The sequence below is a fragment of the Rhodnius prolixus genome, unplaced genomic scaffold (genome assembly GCF_049639745.1).
Source record: "Rhodnius prolixus isolate KJV_2025 unplaced genomic scaffold, Rpr scaffold_3, whole genome shotgun sequence".
NCBI lineage: Eukaryota > Metazoa > Arthropoda > Insecta > Hemiptera > Reduviidae > Rhodnius > Rhodnius prolixus.
The window spans coordinates 22,847,914-22,865,807 of NW_027411603.1; the positions used below are offsets into that span (position 1 = coordinate 22,847,914).

Consider the following 17,894-nt stretch of genomic DNA (forward strand, 5'->3'; position numbering starts at 1 on the left):
GAGGGTTCCATGTAAGTCTTCTGTCAAGGTAAAGCCCAAGGTAGCGGACTACATTAACTGCTGGTAAAGGAATTAAATTGTAAAAGACAGGAGGAAGAGTGATGCGTCGAAGAGTGAAAGTAATGTTTTGAGATTTTGTTTCGTTCAGTTTGATAGCCCCATTTTTTGAACCATTTTTCTAAGGAGGTGAGGTGAGACTGAAGGTTTCTATGAGCTATTAATGGATCTTTGTTAGTAGATAAGATGGCAGTATCGTCAGCATAGGTGAGAAAAGTAGTTTGAGGATGAGTAGGTACGTCTGTGGAGTAGATTGTGTTGTTGAGCGCTCGGAGAAGTTAGTTCATTTCTGGTTTATTACTATTTCTTATCGCTAAAACGTGGAAATATTGCAATCGGATAGAACATATTTTTGTTTTAATGGCAGGTAAAAATAGTTTATTTTCAGTAAGGTTAACTTTTTATAATTTTTTTTTTTTAAACTCAAAAAATAGTTGCAAGCAAAAACTGCCCAGCGTTAGAATGAAATAAGTAGAACTGATTGGCCCGACATCACTGCAGCCACTCCATGAAACTAGGTAACAGGTGAATCTCAATAAAACAAAGATGTCCAACAGTACAACTAACACAGTGATTGGACGTAAAGTGTGGTGCTTTGTGTGTTAGTGTAAAATCCTGAACCCACTACCTTCAAAAAAGCTCTTTCTATAATGTGAGAGAGGGGAGAGCACTATGTGCCAGCCAGCTATACCACAGCCTAGTATGGTTGTCATGGTAACAAAGCGGCCATCTTAGGCGGCTCGCATGGCCGTCCTTCCCTTGTATTACCGTTTGACTGTAACACCACGGTGGCAAGTAACAGACCACAACACTCCTCTAAGTATTCGGTTATGTCTCCATTATAGTTTTTTGTTATTACGATTTTTCTAATTCACGGTATTTTTGAGATTTTGTTTTCTTTATTATTATTGTTTCTTTTTCGAAACTCTTTTTTTCCCAATGTTTTAGAATAGTCACGCCTTTATCTGGTTGCATCCTACCACCACATCTGTCCCAACAGTCTTGTAAGTAAAGCACACGCCATTAATGTTTACTAAATAATTACCAACTTTATGTTATGTATTTATTGCAAACATTATGATGTAGTAAAACTTTTATATGTACATTATGTACTAAATAAAAAAAAAGGTATTTACTTTTGCTAGCCATATTTTTAAACAGTAATACAATATAAATCTTTAATGGATCTCTAATAGGACACTTGCATTAATTTTAATTTATTTTTTAATATCAATTAGAAATAATAAATAGTAGGTAGGTTCTTTAAAATTTTTACTGTTTCTAATATTAGACTTTGATTTATGAAGCTATTATAAAAAATATTACATCTTTCATAAGTCTAACCATTTAAAGTGCATTCATTGCACTTTAATGCATACGCATGCATTACAACTTTTTAACATCTAAATAAAAATTATTTCTTTAAACTATTAACTAGTTGCGATTTATTGATTTTGGAGTTTTGATGTCAATTATTTAACTGATTTCATTAGTATTCAATGATTAGCCTCAGATTTTAAAAGCAAAGTTAAATTTTTCATCATTTTCAACTTATTAGATACTTTATAAATCGTACAAACCTTTGTTGTTACTTTGTATTAGAGCTTTAATTTGGAAAAATATTGACAGAACTATCTCTCATCGTAATCTTATGTCAGTTTTTTCTTTAGTCATAGGTATGTATAGTGTGTATTATAAGTTCTATTATTTTCACTATCGCAAAATGAACTAATGTTGTCTATATTTTATGCGGACTTTACGTTCAATATTCTTATTTCATGGACGGAGCTGACAACATTTCTGTAAAAACAAACCTTTAACATTAAAATAAAATTCAAGATTTGTCAGGGGAATCGATCCTTGTACAGCAATGCATCTTAGCTTTGCGGTTCTAGCGTCTAAATATCGTAGACACAGAACTTAGAAACATCTTCTTTTTTTTTACCATGACGATCAAGACATCCAGTACTCAGACCTCTCATTAAATCGCTGGTTTATTTAGTTGCAACCAACGCATCATTGTGTAAGTAACAAGGAAAATGTAGAATTTCTACTATATACTTAGAGTGCAGGAGTTACCCGTTGTTAACATTCTAACACTTTTGTTAGCTCTCATTGTCAGAGATATCGCGAGGTCATTTTCTTTTAAGACGTCTAGGAGTGTTACCTGGAAATGTTCTTGAAGATAGATGTTGTACCAGTGGATTCTGATGAGATTGTAAGTTAAGATGGAGTTTTCTGTATATATCTGAATGTTTAAGTTTGTGAGAATGATTTGATTGGTGACGTAGTAAGGAGCATTAACTGTAGAGCGAAGAATTTTAGCCTGCAAGGCTCTGGATCCTTTGTAGGTTTGAGCGTTTCGTTGAACCTCCACAGTTCGGATGCCATAGTCTTAGATGGGCTTTAATTTTATGAAAATAAATAAGTTTTTACTAGGCCAGGAAAAGTTTTGATTTATTTTCTAGTAATCTTTTAAATTTTCCGAAGCGTTTGTTGCGTTTTTGTTCTCTTAAGTCATGTATGAGAACTCTTCGTAAGTCTTCTGTTGAAATGAAGTTCAAGGTTGCGGTCTGCGTTGCGAAGCGGAAATCTTACATTAAACAAAGAGAAAACAAAATTAACAATGGAATAATAGTTTGTACTCCAATAATTGAACGAATTGTTCTCACTTTTGTTGAATGTATTTGTAATACATTCAATTGTTGCTAAAATTAAATATTATACATTGTTCAATGTATAGATTTTGAGTTGAGAAGGAAAGCCCTGCTATTATGTCTCTTCCCGTTCGCCCATTTCAAGGCGTCACTATTTTGAAAGAAGCTGTGTTTCAGTTTGCATTTCAGTTTTTTCTTTTATGTGTTTTCAAACTACATCTGCTGGTCAAGTTTCGGCAGATTGCTTCTTTTGTCGTCTTATTCATCGGCCTCTTCTTTCTATTTCACCTGATTTCTTGCTCAATATTTTTTGTTAAGCATTCTCTCTACTTTTCTATCCATCGCGTACCAACTTTTTTTAATCTGATCTAAAGAAGAATAGACTTTTCACATTATTCCCCAAAATTGGCACTAATTTCCAGATGCATACCTCACGCAGCGGTTTTCTATCTTCTGATGGCTTTTTTGGACCAGTAGCCACTTTTTGCATCCATACATTCGCTCCGTTCACTTGTTGACAGTATATGTTACCGTGAAAGGCCATTACCGTTGGAAAATGTCAAGATTCACTTGGTGAATGTTAAGATTCACATAGTTGGTTGGTGTATGTCCGAAATAATTGCTAAATATCCTTATGTCTGATTCCATTCATGGAGGACAGTGAGTGTTAAAAAAAAATATTTTTGTTTACGTTTTTAAATCAAACTTTATTATTAAAACATATTTTGATATTTGTCAAATTATTAGAAAGCTTAAGTGCCAGCACATCTAAATAAAATATTGAACTTAAAAGGAACACTACATTCTAAATGAGAAAATAAATAATACTAATAATAAACATAATTTATGTGATTAACATTACACAATCTTATTTATTGCAACAACTTAAACCAAATATTAGGTCTTTTACAGAAGTATTTGGTGAATTCACCTACATTCATAGGATAGAATAGGATATTCTCCTATTTCGGTATTTGACGGTAAAATACGAGGGTCGTTTGAAAAGTCCGTGCAAAAATAAAAACTACTTAATTTTTTGGGGTAAACCTTTTTTATTTTTCAACATAGTCTCCTTTTAGGCTTACACACTTCGTCCAACGCTGCTCTAGTTTGTTGATCCCTTCCGAATAATAGGATTTGTCCAAGTCTGAAAAATAGCCATTCGTTTCTGCAATCACCTCCTCGTTTGAATAAAATCTTTTTCCCGCCAGCCATTTCTTCATATTGGGGAACAAATAGTAGTCCGAGGGAGCCAAGTCTGGAGAATAGGGGGGATGTGAAACGAGTTGGAACCCTATTTCCATTAATTTTGCGACCACAACTGCTGAGGTGTGAGCTGGTGCGTTGCCGTGATGGAAAAGGACTTTTTTGTGGGCCAATCGTGGGCGTTTTTCTTGCAGCTCGGTTTTCAAACGGTCCAATAACGATGAATAATATGCACCTGTAATAGTTTTACCCTTTTCCAGATAGTCGATGAGGATTATTCCTTGCGAATCCCAAAAGACAGTCGCCATAATCTTTCCGGCCGAAGGAACGGTCTTCGCCTTTTTTGGCGCAGATTCCCCCTTGGTAACCCATTGTTTAGATTGTTCTTTGGTCTCAGGAGTGTAGTGATGTATCCATGTTTCATCCACAGTGACGAAACGACGCTTAAAGTCCTGCGGATTCTTCTGGAACAACTGCAAACCGTCCTTGCAACACTTCACACGATTTCGTTTTTGGTCAAGCGTGAGCAATCGCGGCACCCATCTTGCGGATAGCTTTGTCATGTCCAAATGTTGATGCAAAATATTATGTACCCGTTCATTCGAGATGCCCATAGCACTAGCAATCTCACGCACCTTCACTCTTCTGTCATCCATCACCATATCATGGATTTTATCAATGATTTCTGGAGTAGTAACCTCAACAGGGCGCCAAAACGTTCAGCGTCACTTGTGCCCATATGGCCACTCCGAAAATTTTGAAACCACTTATAAACTGTTCTAATCAAAGGTGCAGAGTCACCATAATGTTTATCAAGCTTCTCTTTAGTCTCCTGAGGCGTTTTGCCTTTCATAAAGTAGTGTTTAATCAACACACGAAATTCTTTTTCGTCCATTTTTTGAAAATCACTCGACTTCCTCGATTGAAACGAATGCCAAACACAAAGAAATAGACCGATCTGGCTGTAACTTGGTGTGTGTTCTTCCAAGAGATGCTACTAACTAAACATAACCTCGATACGCGCCAGTAGTGCTTTCTCTCTGACTGCACGGACTTTTCAAACGACCCTCGTATATATACGCACAGTAATATAATACGATATATAATGGTGTACTTTGGGAATGGGTTGCTAAAATCCGATAAGATCAAAAATAACGATCTATTCAATAAAATATTAAAAATATATTATGTTAAATTGACTCTATATTTTGAATAATTATTTGCGATTCATTGGCAAAAGCTTACAACCAGATTTTGTAAATTTGAACAGATTAAACAGAAGTAGGCTTACAGCTTTTTATAGATTAGTATGTGTAAGGGTAAGGCGTACCTCTCAGCTCCAAGTATTCTAGCTTAATGCAAGTTTCCAAGACTGTTCAGTGTCGAAGACAACTGTAAATTCAGTTTATATCACTTTTGTTAAGTAATTTGTCTGTTAGAACTGAGAGGTTGGCAGTAATACAAATTTAGGATTCTTTTTAATATCAGAGTTCAGTTTGATCATAATCATCTTCATGACAACCTAGCGGTGAAAGGCTCCTTACTCCTTCCTCTAATATTTCTTATCCTGGATCAATCCTGTTACTCCAACCTCGCCTCTCCTTTTGCAAGATTCTATCACACCATCCTCCCACATCTTAGCCATGGCTGATCTTTTTCTCTTCGTGTACATCATCCTAGTTCCAGTAGTTGCCCGAATCAATAAACTGATTTTCTTGCTATCTTCTCTTCCGCTAGCTACAATCCTAGTTTGGCCACTAACTGTCTCTTCTAGTCTTCCGCTCAGTCTTTCTCAAATAACTCTTCTCAGTTTATGGCTTTTATGTTACTTATTTAATGTCCATGTTTCCGATAAGTTTGTGAGACAGTTTGATTTTCTTGAACGCTTCTCTATTTTGCTGAGGAAGTTCTTTTTTTTTGACGGCATTGGACATCTTACTTGCTGCACTTATCTATTCCCTATCGTCTATGTCCACAAAGCTGTCTTCATTCAGGTGTTCCTAAAATTCTAGACTCTCTTCCACTATTTCACTTCTTATCCTAACCACTCTCATAGTCGGCGGCGGCCATCTTCAATACGATTATCAAGACATCCCATTAAATCGCTGGTGTATTTAGTTGCAATCAACGCATCATTGTGTGTTAGTAACAACGAAAATGTAGAATTTTTACTATACACTCCCAACGCAGGAGTTACCCGGTGTTAACATTCTAACAATGTTTCACTTCTATTAACTCTCATTGTCAGAGATATCGCGAGGTCATTTTCTTTTAAGATGTCTAGGAGTGTTACCTGGAAATGTCCTGGTAGAAAGGTGTTGTAACAGTGGATTCTGATGAGATTGTAAGTTAAGATTGATATTTCTGTAACGAGTTTCAGCAACTTGTGTGACGAAAGGATTGTTTAAGTCTGTGTGAATGGTTTGATTGGTGACGTAGAAAGGAGCGCCTTATTACCACATTAAGCTGGTTCAGCTCCTTGTCCAGCATATTCTAATTGTAAGTGAAATCTTGGTAGTTGTTAGCTAATATCGCCAAAACTTTAGCGAATGAAAACTTAACTGGTATCAGATTCCTAAGCTCAAATGAAAGCTGCACTTCGTCAGCTTAGTAGCTTTAATGACCTTGTTCTCAGCATCACAAAAGGAACTGGAGGCCGATTAAATTCTTGCTTCCTTTCTTTTTGGCGCTAGCTTAAATTTTAATTATTAATCAAACGTTTCTTCTATTGTTGGTGCTGACAGTGGGAACGCCCATTTAATGTTTATCTCGTGATTACAATAAAACCGCAGTATCTTTCTCAAAACAGCGTTGCCACCCTACCAAAACAAACAATCGTCCTTCTCATACTTCAGTTGTAGTAGTAATTTCCACACACCCCTCATTGACTTCTTGAATTTAAAATAGCCAAATAGACGCCATACCATGGAGAAGGGCATTAGCGTGGAGCAAGGGGAAGATAATACAAGACAATACAAAAGAAACTGCCAAAGGAGTGGGTCGAAGAAAAAGCTTAGGGCGGATGTGGTCTGTACATAAAAGTTACAATGAATTGAAGGGTCGTTATGCTAGGAGGGTACGCTTGTAGGACGAACTGAAGCAATCGCCGCGGCCTCGTCTTTTACCCGTCACTAGTATAACCTTTGTACTTTACATTCACCAAGTTTAGGGCTGGTTGGAAGACCTTTGCTTTAGGGAGTTACACGCCATAAAAGTGGGAGACCAATGCATATATTGGCAGAGCCCAAACGAGAGATACTTTTTTAAAAGAAGACTTCCTCATTGAATGTCAACATGCAGTTACCCGCCGCCATTAAACTTCTTTATTTTTTGCTGACGGTTCTTAAAGTATTAATTTTTAGGAGGAAATTTATCAGTGTTTTCGTGTTTATCGGTTTTTATGTCCTTGTCTCTGCGCCATGTTGTTCCGGCTTTCTTATCCAATGTTTACTTCCGTTCCTTAAAATTATTATTTTGAACGGTGCGCTGCATCATTGATAACATTACAGATATTAGCTATAATACAGATATGTAAATATCAAAATATAAACAGTACTTACGAAAATAATGGAGTTCCTACGTATATCATTACAACCTTCAGTAAATAGTTAAGGGACATTTAGGTTGGAACAAGGTTAGGTTAAATACTTTGGCCTCCTACTTAACCGGTTTTAGTTAGAGTCCATGTTTCGGCCTTGTTGTCTGATACAAGACTTACCATTGAAGTAAGCACAATCGCATCCCGTAAGATGAAGTGGATTAGCCAAGGCATAGTTATCTGTACAAGGAGGGGCTTGTTAGCCCGGAACCGTTGTGCTGATTGTTTCAGAATGAGGAGGAAATGGCCTCTCACTTGCTGTTCTATTGTTGTAGTTTACAACAGTCTTGTAAACTGCTTCAAGGAATCAAATAACTGTGATTATGGGCTCGAATAAAATTTACGGTCGTTTTTCTAAAGAATTAGTCAATGCTAAATATGCAATGAAAAATCTATGTTTTGTGTTTATAGAGCATGCAAGGATTATAGAAGGCTATGTCGCGGCAGAGTTGGTATCGGTTGGCAATCTAAATTAGAGAAGAGTTTCAGTTGACGGTTTTGGAAAAAGGCGTGTTGGGGGATTATGAAAGATATCTCAGGGATGGAATAGATTCTGGTACATCGTAGAGTGTCAGTCACCAGTTTGAGAAATTTGTTCTGATGTGTCTAGAGTTTCTGGATGTTACTATTATAGGTTTCAAGCTCCAGGCGGAGCAGTCCTAAAGTAACATAGGTCACTTGATTGAGGAGCAGTTTGTCCTATATTTAGAGGAGGTGTAATTTTAAGCTTCCCTTTGAGGTGGTGGATTTTGGTGTAATTACGGTTACAAACTGTACAGTCTTAGTAAACAGTAAATGCGATTCAAATGATTTTTTTGAAGCAAATTTGGGGGTTAAAAACTCAAAAATAGTGTATTCACACCTGATATAAGAAGAGATCAATTTTAAAGGAACTACAATCTTTCTTCGCGGCATCAAAACTCATATAAGCTTGATTCGCAAACTGGAATGAAATATACCGTAAATGTTCGCATAGTTAATAGTTCCTGCTTTCAAAAACCATTAGATTAGATTCTAATGGGGCTGCCCAAGGCCTACGCCTCTGCGACCCCTTTGGATCTATTGTGGCTTCCCCACTCTAGAGCTCACTCTCTAGACTCGTCCTTTTAATTAGACTCTTAATTCTGGAGAGCGACTCTTGCGTAAAGCTCACATGTCTTGGTTTTTCCTCCCCGAGAAGTAATATCCTTAGCCAGACTAGTCCCTCACACTGACAACACGTGCAGTGCCGTAATCCTCCTCTTCCTGACAGAACCTGCAAAGGCTATCATCAGCCAGGCCAATGCGATGCATATAAGCACATGTGCTTCCTGAGCCTGCAGTGGCCAGTTAATAGGCCTACAATTATCCTAATAACCACACAGCCTTGACGGATTCAAAAACCTTTAGTTAAGTGCCCTATTCTCAACTCATGGAAAGCTACATAAAAAGGTTTTCATAACATTATATATGTAGATACGTACATTTTACATCAGTTAAATTTTATTGATTGTTTTTTCATTTCCATCATTTTATTTACAAGCAGAATGCACAGTGTAAACTGCTTCAAGGAATCATATAACTGTGATTATGGGCTCGTATAAAATTTATGGTCGTTTTTCTAAAGAATTAGTCAATGCTTAATGTGGTAGCGCGTTCATTTAGAATGTGGTTATTTGTAATTAATACGCTGTTTTTCTAGAGTTTGTTTAGTTTGTTTTAGTTTGTTTTTTGTTGTTGTTTTCTTTTTTTTACAAATTGGTGTGTTAAAGTTATTACATTACTTTGTAGAGTTTAGTTTGTACATATCCCTTTGGGGAATTTTCAGTGAGAAAGTGGCAAATTACCGCAATTATGATACATTATTTAAATAGTTTTGATACATTATTATTTAATTCCTTTCCGCTTTCTTCATTCAATTTAATGTTGTCTTATTCTCCACTATAAAACAAGGGTCTTTGTTTGCACTTTTATTATACAACGTTCTTTCAAAATGATCGTAATTTTAATAAAATTGTCTAGTTTCGTTCATTTAAATATTCTACCTAGAATGTGCCTCAATGTTAATCAAGCTGCTGATTCTTGGTTGAAATACCAAATTTGATTTGAACCTTTTTCCAATTAAGACCCGGCAACTCCTAGTTTCCTCTCTTATATTCCCCCATTTCGACTATGGTTGTTTAGTGTACGGCGGTCTTTCTGGTGATATTGAAGCTAAGCTTAAGCGCCTCATGAACTGCTTCATAAGATTTATTTTCAGCATTTCCAGAGACTCTCGCATTTCGCAATGCTACGATGAGTTGAAGTGACTTTTTCCTGTCTATCGCCGCCAATATTTTTTGGCTTCTTTCCTTTTTCAAGTCATCCAGTCTCAAAGGCCTTCCTATATTTTTCAACTCCTTAAGTTTAAATCCTCCATCCATTCCCGTAACACTAGATCTCGCTCATCTGATCTCTATATTCCCTCTCACCGTACCTCATCCTTTGACAAGTCCTTCCTAATACGTGCTACCTCTCTCTGGAACTCCTTGCCTTCGTCTGTCCGCCATGCTCCTACCCTAGCCATCTTTAAATCCCGTCTATTCAGTTATCTACTTTCTATTCAGCTTCCTCCGAAATTCTAATTGTTTTAATTTATTTCCTTAATTTCTGCTGTTTTATTATTTTATTTTTACTTTCATTTTCACTTATTATATTTTCACTTTTGTAAATACTTATTTATTTATTTAATTTCTGTATAATCACAGGCCAAACTGTTAAGGCCTCTATTTGTTCCTGTATTTATTCTTAGGGGACAATTGTTCCAGAATAATAAATTTCTTTTCTATTTCTATTTTTTAAACTCGAACTCACAAAATGGTGGACCAGTTTTCCGCCAAATTTTTCCGGCAGCGCGCAGATTGCACATTTCATTTCGTCCAGTTCAGTCAAATTCATGAAAAATACAGTCGTTTTAATCAAAAATACTTCGTCAGATTGTGGATCCTCCATTTTATGTTTTCTTAACTCTACTCTTCATAAAGACCTCAAGAACTTGTATGAAACTGAAGATCGAAATCTAAATATAGAAAATTCTTTGACTTTTTTTCCTTTCTGCATAAATCTTTTTGAGGTCTTCTTGCTGAGGAAAATCTCGCCTCTACAACGATTCCAGATCATCCTTCACGCAGATTGTGTAACGCTGTGGGCCTCGTGATCATCTCCAACAGTGATGTAAGCAACTCTAGCTAGAGTGTTGCCTGTGGGCAGCTTCTCTACTCCAGTTGATCCAGTCTTAATGACTTCTCATATCATACAAGGAGAAGAAGAAGAACAACAACAATTCGTTCTTGCTCATTTTCAGCAACTTTTTTCTCAACATCTATTAGATCTGGGTTGTTGGGGGAAAAAAATACAGTTATAAAGGAGGATTTGCCCTACATTATAAAGAAAATTTGGAAATTTTATCTTTTATAGAAAAAGAGAAAAAAATTGTCAAAGTTGGGTGTTTTTCAACGTTACTCTTTTTCGTGCGCTTTTTGACAGTCTACCCTTATACAACTGTCCTACTGGACAGTTTTAATACACTGATTACATTTTATTTTCTGTAGATTATTATAGATTATTTTCAGAAAATAACAAAAATTTAGGGACATATTTTTAATACATGTTTACCTTAAATATACATCTTTTTTAATTAAAGCAATGGTGTACATCCAATTTTCTTGAGGTGAACTTATTAATGAGGTGTTTCTCGGTCAGAGGCGTCTAGCAAACGTAATTTACTACAAATTTCTCATATTAAAGTAAATAAAATACAATGTTTAAACTGAGAATCGAACCAAGTACCACCACATTCATTAACTTTGCGGACTATCGCTCGGCTATTGGGGCGCCTTAATGTGGGCAACCTTGTTAAGAGAATTACTCGTACCTCCAACAACAGCTTGTTGATTGATTTCCATACTAACCAGATTTTATTTACTCCATTATAAAACCAAACTAGATCTAGTGAGCTTTTCATGTCTTGAGACCAGAAATTCTGTAGCTGCAGAAGCTGTAGTCCTGTGGCTCCATTCTGTAGTTCTCACTATTATATTCAAGATATTCTAAAGTAGACTTCTCCAAATTAAAGCTACTAAAGGAAACTTGAATGGAAGCTACTCCAAATCCAAGAAAGGTTGGAGCTGAAGGTTGAGGACAACCACTCCCAGATGCCTCCTCCCATTTCGTCGAGAGGATCATCATCATCTTCCATCAATGGCCTTAAAATCGGTCAGACAGTCAAGAAGAAAAGTTACAAGCAGCGAAAGTCACGGTGAAATATGCTATTTCCGTACCCTAGCGGTGAATATTATTTTTGCCAGTTAATCTATTTTAAAAACGGCACCAAGAATTGGCGGTACTCCAGTGTAGACCATGTAGAGTTTCCAAATATATGCTTCCTCTATAAATACAATTTAAACAATTTGAAAAGTTCAAAATTTTGCAAAAAAAGTCAGTTAAGAGAGAGTAAAAGTTAGAGAAATTTGAAATATGTAAGATTTGTTTGTTTAGTCTGTGAGAATGTTCACATCTGTGAGTAATGATAATAAAATTTAGATGATATTTAAAAACCACTTAAATATTTTTTATGATAGTCATTTGTAGACTGAATGTCCGTCAAACCATTCATAAGTTCATTGAGTGAGGCTCAAGTCAAATGTGCTACTTTAACAGAACATCAGGCGCCACTACAGCTACTGTTTCTCTACTAGTTTACAACGCTCTCAAACTCTTTTATTGCACAATTAAAAGCTTTATTATTCATGTGCACACTAAAAGAGCACTCAGTCTTACAGTAAATTCCACTAACTATAAAAAAAAAGAATTTGTTGTTTCTGTATAAAGAAAAACGATTTTTCGTGAATCCAGTCGATGAACGATGTACGTTCCTTTTACGAGTGAGACAAACTTTGGTTTGTTTTCTTTCTTGCTGTCCTTTTTCTTTTGGAAGTGAAATAATAATGATGGTAAATGAGAAGGAAACATCTTCTGCAAAGTGATGCGGAACGTTTATGCATAAGAAAATCAGTTTGAAGATGCAAAACTGTTTTGTTGGAACTGAAGTTGTGTTAGCCAGAGCTCTAGCTCCACCATACTTTTTAGACATTTCTCCCCTCCTCTCTTTGCCCCGCTCGGCGATATCATCATATAACCAAGTGTTCCTCCACCGCTCCCCTAATCCCAGTACTACTGACATTTACAGCCTATAGCTGGCCCCATGATTTACGATCTGGAATATTATAAGAGTGAAAAATATGGGATACCATCAGTTGTTGAACATGTATTATTTTTTTTAAAGACACTTAGCAAAATGTACTGTACAGTGAATGCTTAGACTGCGCTGAATCTTGAAAGGCTGAACATAATACTACGGTCCAGTTATCATTTTTAAATGTTTTCATCTTTCTAACAAGACGAAGAAGTTACGAGTATGCTTCATCTTGTAGATAGAGGGTTTTTATTTAATTCACTTTTTTGATATTCTGGATTACACTCCTTATATGCTGCAGATACGTATACTTTAGCAATCAAATACCATTCTTTCCACCTTTACAGATGATACTACAATCCTATCTCTTCATTCCGATCCTCTTACCGCTACAAGTATTCTTCAAATGCACATCAACCACTTACAGGTCTGTCTTAACAAATGGCGAATCAAAACAATGTTATCAAATCAAAATACATAGTATTTACTCTTAGAAGAAATATGAGGTCTGTAAATTAAGTAATGAGGCTGATTTTTTTAAAAATTTTGTATTCAAAAAGAATTACAATTCTATATTGTCACCTTCAAAATAACTTCCTTCTGAAGCCACACAGCGCTGGAGACGTTTCTTCCACTCCTCATAGCAGTGCTCGAACTCCGAGCTGGTCGGTTACAGCCGTTTGAATGTTTTCGACTGTCCCAAAATGAGTTCCTTTGAGGTGATTTTTCAACTCCGGGAAGAGAAAAAAGTCACAAGGGCTCAAGTCAGGCGAATAAGGAGGCTGAGGAGCGACAGGAATGTTTTTACTGGCCAAAAACTCTTCCCGAAGTTGAAAAATCACCTCAAGGGAACTTAATAACCTCTCACTTCTACTTATCAACTTCCTTCCCCTTGAATAAAATTTGAAGAAACCAAACGGTAATGACCAGTTTGAAAGAAAATTAGGCATACAATATAGTCACGATTGCTAATAACATAATCTCTAAAAGTTCTAATTACAAACCACCTGCTATATGCTCTCCTAACGCTGTTTATTTACACACGCGACTCTAATAAAACTATGCAAACATGTCTTTTATCTTGTTATCATGACCAATTAAAATTATAGCAAATCATAAATTAAAAAATTATTACACATCAAAGCAGATTTAATGTACTTTTTTTATTTTTATTTTATTGAACTTTAAAACTAATTTAGTCTGCTATCTGGAGTTGTTAAACTTAACGAAGTATTTATGAATATATATTAGATTTTCGTATTCATTTCTATGATTTTGTATTATTTACTTTCGTTCATTCAATTTTCTTAGTTTATTGTCCATAAAGTTGATTCTTGTTCTCACAAACTTTATTCTACAGGGTGTTTAGCATAAGACTAGCGATTCTGGGCATCATTTGCAACAAAAAATTCTATATAAACTATGGCTCGATTCGGCTCCGTTTTATAGATATTTTTAATTTTATGTTTTTTCAAGGTACAACAACTTTTAAGCAAACAGTTGTCTATATTTCTCAAACTATTTAAGCTACAGCAATTTCAATTAGCTCATTAGAAAGAAGATTAAATTTCCTTTTAAATAAGCTAATTTATATTCCAAAATAATTATATCAAGTATTTCACATTGTGGCCCAAACATACGAAACAGCAAGTTTCTATTTTTTCCCAAAAACTTTGACTTCATTTTTCTCAAAATAAATTAGCTTATTTAAAAGGAAATTTAACCTTCTTTCTAATGAGCTAATTGAAATTGCTTTAGCTATAATAATTTGAGAAATAAAGACAACTTTTTGCTAAACAGTAGTAATACCTTGAAAAAAATATAAAATTAAAAATATCTATAAAACGGAGCGAAATCGAGCTATAGTTTATATAGAATTTTTTGTTGCAAATGATGCCCAGAATCGCCTCCCGAAGTAACGGTAGTCTTATGCTGAACACCCTTTATATATTACTAATTTGCTAATTTTCTTAAAATGTTTTCTCCATTTTCTGGTTCTATCGCCCATTTTAGAAATGGTTTTTGCGTTACTGCGATATGCTGTATTTTTATTTTGTTCTTAAAGAAAATGTGAGTCAAATTAAATGGAAATCAGAGCAACAGTTAGGACATCTACGAGGTATGATGTTACAGATATAAATTTATTTTCGAACAGTTCTGTTGACTAGAATTTTATGATTGCAAAACATAACTTGCGCCCAACAAAATTTGCAAAAACCTACGAATAAATGTTAGTTTTCTTTGACTTTATTTGACTACGTTCACACAGACACCATTGTAATCTCTCTCACTCAAATCAGCTAGTTTAGAGTGTGACAGAAATTTAAGTAGAAATCAAATTCTCTAAACCGAACTATTGAATCAACTTCTGATGATGGGTGAAATTTATTTTGGAAATCTAAAATATATTGCTGGTTAAGATTAAAGATACATTTATTCAAAAGCTTTTTATGTACAGTTGTTCATTTAGTTTAGTTTATTTTCCTACCGCTTATTAAGAGTTACTCCGTGTTATGAGTTATAACTATTATTATTACAAAATACGAAGTGTGGCTATTAAATAACGAGACTGATGCTGCTACAGAAGAACTATGCATGCGCCAAATCCTAAAGACCGACAGCTGTGCAGCGTAAAGCCTTCTGTTTTGATTGCAGCGTCTCACGTGTTTGTAGAGAAATCTGTCTGACCGGAACCGTCGTTTGTGTAAGAGGTGTTAGTTTCGTTTTGCCGAAAACATGATACTACACTTGTAGTAGAGCGACGGATTCTCGTGAAATTTCACATGAAACTTGGTAAAACCGCTACTGAAACTTATCTTTTGTTAAAAGAAGTTTATGGCGATGATTGCTAATCACGTGCGCAAGTTTTTTAATGAGTCAAGCGTTTCCAAGATGGCCGAGAAGACGTCGGAGATGATGACCGCTCGGATCGCCCTTCAATGTCCAAAACGGATGAAAATATTGATTATAATTAATCAACATTACTACCATGAGGTACTTGCTCAACTCCGTGAAAGAGTAAGGAAAAAAGACCCAATTTGTGGAAGAACAAGTCATGGGTTCTCCATCAAGACAAGGCTCACACTGCATTGTCTGTCAAGACGTTTCTAGCCAAATACACCCAGTTTTAGGCCATCCGCCTTATTCGCCTGACGTGGCCCCATGTGACTTTTATCTGTTCCCCAAAGTCAAATCTGCATTAAAAGGAACACAATTTCAGTCCGTTGAAGCTGAGAAAAAAAAAGCGGCACGCGTCATGCAGGAGATGACAGAAAAAGACTTCCAGCACTGTTTCGAACAATGGTAAATCCGCATGGAGCGTTATAGGGATAGGGAAGGGGTGTATATTGAAGGTGATAATAACTAAATATGTATAAATAAAATGTTTTACTGTAATAGTCTCGTTATTTAATAGCCACACCTCGTAAGTGAAGAATTAACGTAGTAACTAAAATCTAAGGCCTAGACTAGGGAAGCGAACCCAATAACCACATCACAGCTTAACATTGCCGGCCAAGTCTCTGTCCATTCACCTATCGTAAAGCCTTCAATTTTTGTTCTTTCAGATCATTAGCGCCCAGAGCTTTTTTAGTGAACTGCCCGGAACTCCGGCAGCAACAACAGAACTAAAGCGCAATTTGTGATTTTTTTTTATGGCAAATTGGAATCAATAATATTGAAAGCTTCCAAAGCCTCATGAAATCCGGTGCTTAAGATCAAGTTTTCTGTTATCTTGGTCGTAGTAATAACTTGGTAAATGTTTTGAATCGGCATGCTGAGCCAGCAAATATTTAATAAAGCTGGTAAAAAAACCAAAACAACTGAGCAATTAAATAAAAATCAATTATCGGTTAGTAAAACCATTTTTCCCTTTCTACTTGAAGAAAGAAAAACTTATTGACACAACATAAATTGAAAACAAAAGAATTGAAACAGCGTGAAGCAAAAATCTAAGAAATAAAGTGGACATGTTTTCTATAGTTTCTTTAATACAAGAAATAATCTTAAGGATTTCTTTTTATTTTATTTATAGTCTGCGTTGAAGACGATGACCTTAAATAGTGGTAGTTCTTGAGATGGTGCGGATGAAGCGTGCAGACGGCTGGGAGAACGACATAGCACATTTTATATTTTATATAGTATTTTCTTTATATCTACAGCCAGTGTTATCTGGCAATATCTCTCAGATTAGTTTTTATCTTTTCTAGTTCTTGATCTTTGCATCACTAAAGGTGGTATGTCACCTGTTTAATGTTTTATTCATGAAGTCGCCTATAAGAAGGAGTTTGGTACTTGGCGGCATTGCAGACTTAATATACTCCAGTGAAATGTCTTTTACTAGAATATACGTAAGGAATCATTCTTTCTTTTTTTGTACATTACCATTTAATGCATTTAGAAATGTCGTATTCTTAGGCGGTTAATTCTAAATAAGAATTTCTCCTCTATAAGAAGCACAATAACATTTTTTTAATTTCAATTTCTTGTAGCAATTATTTGATTAGCTGCTTTTAATAACTCTCCACTTGATTGGTGGAGAAATGGTAGCTTTATTTTCTGTTTTAATTTTGACTTCTGTTCCTCACCGGAAATCCCGCTATCCGGTAATATATTCCACAAGTCTGACCAGATTTTAGCCTACGCAGATGACGTGGACATAATTGGAAGATCCTTCCAAGATTTGGAAAGGACCTTCCTTAATCTGGTTAGAGTGATTGGAAAAGTGGGACTACAAATAAATGCTGCTAAGACCAAATATCTAAGAGCCGAAGACCTGCAGATCATCCCGCGCATGTAACACTTGGCAATTACATGATTGAACAAGTTGATTCATTCATATACCTCGGAACCTTAATCTCTAAGGATAATGATGTATCCCTAGAAATAAAAAGAAGGAGTATGTTGGCCAATAGGTGCTATTATGGATTGAATAAGCATATGAGAAGCAACTTAATATAAAAAAAAAACAAAAGTGCTTCTCTATAAGACCCTGATCCGTCCTGTGTTAACATATGGCTCCGAAGCTTGGGTGATTTCAAAAAAAGATGGGGGGGATGCTGCAAGTTTTCGAGAGGAAAGTTCTTCGACGAATTTTTGGCCCTATTAAAGAGGGCGCGTTTTGGAGAAGAAGGAAGAATCGGGAACTGCAGCATCTATTCCAGGA

General features: G+C 35.7%; 1 protein-coding gene across 4 annotated transcripts in view; it reads left to right on the forward strand.

Moving 5' to 3' along the window:
• Positions 1-762: 762 nt before the first annotated feature.
• The window catches only part of Abd-B (Homeobox protein abdominal B), a 202,489-nt gene continuing 185,357 nt past the window's right edge, over positions 763-17,894 (forward strand). For 2 of the 4 annotated variants that reach the window (XM_074126788.1, XM_074126791.1), the window contains exon 1: positions 763-1,061. The gene's annotated coding sequence lies outside the window, so the exon portion shown is untranslated. The remainder of the gene's footprint in view (positions 1,062-17,894) is intronic. The other 2 variants (XM_074126787.1, XM_074126790.1) reach the window with 1 other exon arrangement.